The sequence below is a fragment of the Triticum aestivum genome, chromosome 7D, assembly GCF_018294505.1.
Source record: "Triticum aestivum cultivar Chinese Spring chromosome 7D, IWGSC CS RefSeq v2.1, whole genome shotgun sequence".
NCBI classification, from domain to species: Eukaryota; Viridiplantae; Streptophyta; class Magnoliopsida; order Poales; family Poaceae; genus Triticum; species Triticum aestivum.
In genome coordinates, this window is record NC_057814.1 from 629,375,705 (window position 1) to 629,382,665 (window position 6,961).

Consider the following 6,961-nt stretch of genomic DNA (forward strand, 5'->3'; position numbering starts at 1 on the left):
ACTTGCTGTGGAAGCCGGTGGTTTCGGTATGGGTGGAGGGGAAACTCGGTCGTACGTCTCTCCGTCGCATCCGCCAAACTCGCTCATTTTTTCCACGGGCCACGGTGACCATGCAGGGCACGCACGCCAAAATTTATCGCGTTTTGACGCTCTACGGATTTTCTATGATTTTCCGGGCCGAAAACCCCGAAAACACTGCCCGGACGTGACGCAACGTGCATTCGTAGTCGGATTCGTTCATCTCTGGTGTGCGGTACCCGGGCGGGTCCCCACACGCGCTGGCAAAAGTTGGGTGCATTCCGGCAAACCGCCCAGGCACTTGCTGTGGAATCTGATGGTTTCGGTGTGAAAAGATGTGTACGGAACACTTTTTTTCTGTTACCTTCAAATATGCCCAACGTTTTGTATCGCATTATATCTACATGAGATTCATGCATGCCAATTTTCTGTGCATTTTGGGTCTGTTTGCATTTTGCATTTTCTACGGTTTTTGGCGTTAACAGTCAAAAACACTGTTATTAATCAAAATTATTTCATACTAATTTTTTTTAAAAAAATTACAAATTCCTTCTTCTAATTTCGTTTTTTTCCTTTTCCTTTCTTCCTCTCTTCATCTTTTCTTTTATATAATTTTTATTATTCGTTTAATTTTACCGGTAAACTATTTAATTTTAATTTCTTTCGGGTCACTTTTATTTTATAAAATGATTCACTTTTTATAATAATTTTCATTCCAACATAACGATAGCTCATTCAACATTACGACAGTTCATTTTACATTAAAACATAAAAAACTTAATTAAACAGGACTTAACCGAAATTAATTAAACACAACGACCTAATCTAAACCTAATCTACTCGTCGTCGTCGGAGGCGGCGAGATTGACGATCTCCCCCGCACCGACGTCACCGTCGTCATCACCGTCGCCGTCGTCGCTGTTCTAGCCGCCGTCCTCCCAGTAGCCGCCTCCGCCGTCGACCTCCTACGGAGCCACCTGCGGCTGCACCGCTTCAATGGCCGCCGCCGCATCCAGTGCGACCTGCAGCTCGGCGGCCTCTGCTGCAGCCGCCGCGGCGTCGAGTGCGGCCTGCAGCTCGGCGGCCTCTCTCACCTCCGCGGCCACCGCTTCTGCCTGCGACGCCCGCAGTGCGATGAGGTAGCCAGGGCAGTCGTCGGGGTCGCCGTCCTCGCGCAGTGCAAACAACTCCGGCGGGATCTCGACGACGGGAGGGTAGGCGGGCCGGGCGAGGGCGGGAACCGGACGGCGGGACGAGCTTGGAGACGGCGCGGCCGCCGGAGGGGGACGGCCGGGCCGGCGCGGGGCGGAAGACGAGCCGCACGGGGCAGACGAAGGAGCCGCCCGGGCCAGACGACGAGCCGCCGGTCCGCGACTCCCGACGAGCCTGCGCGACGACGGCCAAGTAGTCTTTGCCCTTCCAAAACCTAGCGCGGCCGACGATGTTCCACCGGCCGCCATCGTGCCGGCGGAGCTCATCCGGCGACGCGCCGGGCCCCCTCGTCGGGTACCTATCGGCGGTGATGCGGAAGACGTGCGGCAGACGGCAGCCCGGCGGCACCATCATCCCGAGACGGATGAGCTCGTCCGTCTCCGGCGTGCTCAGGCTCGTCGGCCACGAGCCACCTCTGCCGCCGGACGCCATGAGGGCCGCCGGGAGGGAGCTCGTCGGCGGTGGAGCGCGTCGGTGGGTGGGGTGAGCGGGGCGAGGCGCGTCGAGTGGACCGGGGGGAGGCAGACGGGAAAGGAGCGGCGTTTTAAAGACGGGCGTCGGTTGGTGGGGGAGGCAGTCCGGTAGGTGACCGACGCCCGGCGTAACGCCGGCATTAATGGCGCATCGGGCCGGCGGCCGCCTCGGGAACCGCCCTTGACCGATGCCTAGACGGCACGCAACCGCCCGTCCCACACGTCGCGTTGTGTTTTTTTCTTTTTTTTTCATCTAGCCGACGCCACGTCGCCACGAGTACGTCGCTCGACAGGTCGCGTCGTGTTTTTTTTCCTTTGATCGTTGTCATACGTATGCGGACGGCAGCGTGTACGGGGAGTCGACGTACAGCCCCGTCGCGCGGGCGGGTACAGCCCCATCGCGCGGGTACAGCCCCGTCGCGCGGGCGGCGGATTTTTTAGTGCCGGAACGATCCTACCTTTTTAATGAAGAGGTACGGGCGATCTCAGCCGTTGTTGTATTTAGGGAGTTGTACCGAAAAAGAAGTGGACATATCTATGCTTGGTTCATGACGAGGGTTGGCAGCTGGGATGCCGCACCTGTCCTCGCCTCCTCCGCGTCCAAGAGGATGACTGTGACCGACTCCCGTCTCGAGACATATCCGTTCCAGTGTCTGGTTGTCTGCTAGTACGTTGGTTTCGGATAAGGGGATGATCTTCTCGCCACGTCTCACTTCTCATCTCATTACACGGGAGGTGTTTGGCTAGAGAAATGGTAACGTAAACGTAAACGTAATCAGATCACGGCGTTTTAGGAGGTGTAATGAATTCTTTTCAAGTTTGTTTGGTTCGCTCACGTAAAGGAATTGATCCCGCTTGCCGACCATGATCCTCTCCATCAGCGACCTGCTCTTGCTAGGCCCCGGCCGTCTAGGAATTGATCCGTTTCCTCGCCGTTACATGGTCGTGAGTTAAGTCTTTTGGCCTTGTACAATGCAAGGCGTTTAGAAGAGGTGTTTAAAAAAATAAATTAGTGCATTTTTACATCAATGCTTATTTATAGAAAGTGGATGTTTAATTAAGCGTCCTTCAGAAAAATCTGATTTAATTTTCTAAACATCTCCATAACCATCTAGCATTGTACAAGGACTTATGCGCAATATTACAATTAAAGATGAGAATTCTGCACGCAAACGAGCTTTTCCAAAGATGGAGTCCTTTCAGAAATACATGTGCCGAATGTTAAGGTTATTAAAGCTTAAAAGAAAAAGCAGTCATAGGTTAGGTGACTAAGAAAACAAAGAACTGAATCGAGGTAACCAACATTTCTGGTTTATTGGCTTTTGCTTAAGCACATCTAGATGTATGATGATCGAGTGAGTAGTAATCTAAACACTCTTATATTTCTTTATGAAGGGACTACTTAGGACACACCTGCCCTAGACAGATAGTTTACAGTGTTTGGTATGCTAGTTATTTCATGTTTGAAATCATATACATCAAAATGAACCTTCGTTACGCATGGCCTAAGGCCCACGTATGATGTATTCCCCACATAACCCGATCCATTGGGATTTTCCTTTAGAAAAAGGAGGATAACTCAGCCTCTATATCATTACGGTGCACACTATCATATATGTATTAAAGTATAAATATCAATCTCCAGTATTAAATACAAAAATAGCTAACGGGTCTGTCTAGAACACATCTAGATGTGGCATAGTTATGTCACATCTAAGTTGATGTCCACTCTGTTTGTGATCTATTTCTTTTGTCTTAGTATTTTTTTTTGTTTTTTGTTGCTACATTATATATTTGTGGGAGTTTAGATGTGACATCCTTAAAAAACATCTAGATGTGAATTAGACAAACTGATAACTAAAATATATGCCATAACCGTCGAAAGTAGGAAAATCTTCCTACATGCATATCCTTTTATTAGACTGCCATCTAAATTGGTTGTATGTATCAGGTGCTAACATCCCCACTGACTACAATCCAAATTGGTTGTATACATTGTTATAAAGTAAAAGTCTTTTGTGTTATTCAATATGATTTTTTTCTGGGTAGGTTCTCGAATTCCCGCTGCAATATGGGAGGCATCTTTCTAGTTTCCAAAGTTTCGAAACCTAAAGTTTAGTCCCCATTTATCTGGAATCCTAAAGATATAAATTTATACTAGGAAACTCCCTCCCGGGTTACACGGAAGGGCGACTCCGGAGGCGATCAGATCCAGCCGCCAAGAGAACTCCATCCTCATCGCACCGTTCAACCCGCCACCACCGGAGCCACTCGACGACGGACAACCGGCGGTAGGGTGCCCCAGTCCCCCTCTTCTTGCTTCTTCCCTGGCGGTCTTCTTCGATCTACATCTAAGTATGACCCGTCTTCCGATCTGGTCCGCGTTGGGGATGCCCTGGCTTGATCGCTGTCACGCTGGCGCTAGCGCTAGCATCGTGCGTTGCTGGGTGTTAGTCCTGCCAGGTGCTCAGCAGACACCGGGTGAGCCTCAAACTGATCATCACTAGATGTGCCCCATAGGTTGATGATGTCCACGCGCATCCACACTTATCTGTTGACGGCGCATACGTTGATATTACATGGCAAAACTATCACATGGGCGAATCTTCCTGTTGCGGCTTCGAGGAGGCACATCTCGAGGACCCAATTTTGTTCGCAGCACCAGGAGCACGCTGATATTAATGTGAGTGACTTCCACGCCAAAAGCGAGCGTTGAATTACGTTGATATCCATGTGAGCCCCTTCCACTGCCTTCGTTCATTTTGTTTTGCGGGGGCACTGCCTTGGTTCACTGACGTCCCCGGCACCTGGGCGCAAGCCGCTAGGGCATGCAGAGGCTTAGTGGTTCAACCTCACGGTGAGAAACCTAATCATATATTCCACATGTTGCTAGTATAATTCTTCACGTACTTTGCTTTTAACTCTAGTCACAATCAAGCAACACGTATCCTATCAACGTGATAAGGTAAATGTTGCTAGTGATTTCATTATGTATGTTTCGAAGTTTTCATTTATAATAACAAGGATGATTTAAGTTAATTTTCTAGTTTCTGTTCTACATGCATTGTGAAAACATTGCACGGGACCAACAATAAACCAATCTAGTAGTAAATTTTCGTGAGCAAGTTAACATTAAGTAAAAAATCATGTCATGGGTCTTATTTATTTCTTTAGGAGTTTTCTCCATGCAAAAAAAATTGACGTTGTTTCAATGAGATTTATTGGCCTTCCATACATAGAAATAGATAGACTATAAATGATAGTATCTCTGATGTCAATAAGCCCAAAGGGATGGAGGGGCATATACTAGCCGCAACCGCTCATGGGTCTCAGCCACCCTCCTAGGCCGGCGATGGCTCGAAGCCCTTTGGGATTATTAAACCGCAGCAAACGGCGTGCTCCTCCACAGTGAGGTCGGTGAATCCGTTGATGCCCGAGTGGCTAGTGCCGACCCCTATGGCGTAGCCGGCGTTGTCCCAATCGACTCCATGGAGGGCGTCCTTGAATATGGCGTACCGGTGCTCCTCGTGGTCGATGGAGCTGTAGATCTTGTCGTTGGTGGCCTTCCACTCCACAAAGATCTGCCGGGTCTCCTCCTCGCTCCTCTCCCTGTTCCAGGACCAGGCAGAGTAGCCGCTCTCGTGCCACCACTGGTCAATGTCGCGGAGGCGGTGCTTGAACGTACCTACACGAATTGCAGGTCGACACGTACACGAGTCGTATCCGAACCACCCACGATGGATGGATTTGACCAGCCCAAATCGATCACGATCTTTTCGTTGGAATTGATCTCGGCCATAACACCCACGGGAGCACCGCACTTGGCTCTACCATTTAATAAGCAGTATAATTAATGAAACTTTGGGTTAGTGCCAATAACAACATTTTTTTTAAACCTCCATATTATTATTAAAGGGAAAAACTTACCTTCTGCCGGCCGATCTTGCGCCCATGTTCGCCGGCTTCGTGTTCGTTGGATCGTCTTTTGATCCAACGGCCGATAACACCCCGCACCCACGCGCATGGGTCTGCAGCTCAGCTGCTGTTTCAGAAACACTTTTTGCAATTGAGAGCGTGTTTCAAAGCTCTGTGGTGGTTAGATCCAGCAACGGAGAGGCGGAGCACGGTGCGGTTGGGACGGAGGTGGCAGCTGGGTGGTCAACGGCGGCTAGGCGACCGCGGCAGACCAACCGTGCTGGACGACGACGACGCGATCTGTGGCCGCTGACGGCTGCACAAGCAGCAAGTGGGCATCCTTTCCCCGCTAGAACCACAGATTTTCCCCAATTCCCGCAAGGGTGAAATTAAGGGAGGGATGCGGTGGTCGGCGGTGGTGGTGGTGCCCCGTCGCATTGGTGGGCGGTGGTGGTGCCCCGTCGCGTTGGTGTGCTTCCCTATAGCGGCGTGCTTCTGCAACAACAGGGGCAGTGGTGCTACTGCTCTGTTGCCGTTGGCAGCGGCGCGCTCGACGCAGGCAACGACGAAGGTATTTCTACACACTTTTTTCATTTGTAAAATTGTCTGCAACATTACCTATGTTGCAAAACTTTTTCCACAACATCACCATTGTTGCAAAAAGAAAGAAAGAAGGAAAAAAATTCTGCAATACGACCTATGTTGCATAAAATAATTCACAACATGACCTATGTTGTAAAAAAAATCCGCAACACAACATATGTTGCAAAAAAATATCCGCAACACAACCTCCATGGAAATATTGTTTCTGCAACAAGGTCTTTGTTGCAAAGGTAGAAGAGCACGTTTAGCGACTAGATTATGTTAAATCTGACGGTTTGCGAGGCGGTGGATCTTTGAAAAAGATCCAACAGCCGACGCGTAGCAGCCCCCTATATTAAAACTTAAAATAGTTTAATACAATCATTGCTTACAGCATTCGCCACGCAGGGCGGAAAACTATTACGGAGCAAACCATCTGACATATTATCAAAGCTAAACTTTGCAATTTGATGAGCTGCCACATTGGCTTGTCTATTGATCTTCACCAGCTTAAAATTTGGTAGAAGCTTGGTGATGGCTATCGCTTCCTTCTTCAGATCCACGAGGGATGATCCATCAAGCTTATCATGTGTAAGGAAGGAGACCACAAAAGCACAGCCCGTTTCCAAAATAACAGGCTTATGAAAAGTGATACCAACATAAAGGCCAGCGAGACATGTCCGAAGCTCTGCTTCATCAATGTTGGTACACAAACCAAATATAATCCCAGGAAGAGACAATGACTTCGCCCTCCGAATCCC

The 6,961-nt window shown here is 49.3% G+C and overlaps 1 pseudogene; it reads right to left on the reverse strand.

Moving 5' to 3' along the window:
- Window positions 1–4,977: 4,977 nt before the first annotated feature.
- On the reverse strand, window positions 4,978–6,233 carry LOC123171463 (uncharacterized; annotated as a pseudogene).
- Between the last annotated feature and the right edge of the window lie 728 nt (window positions 6,234–6,961).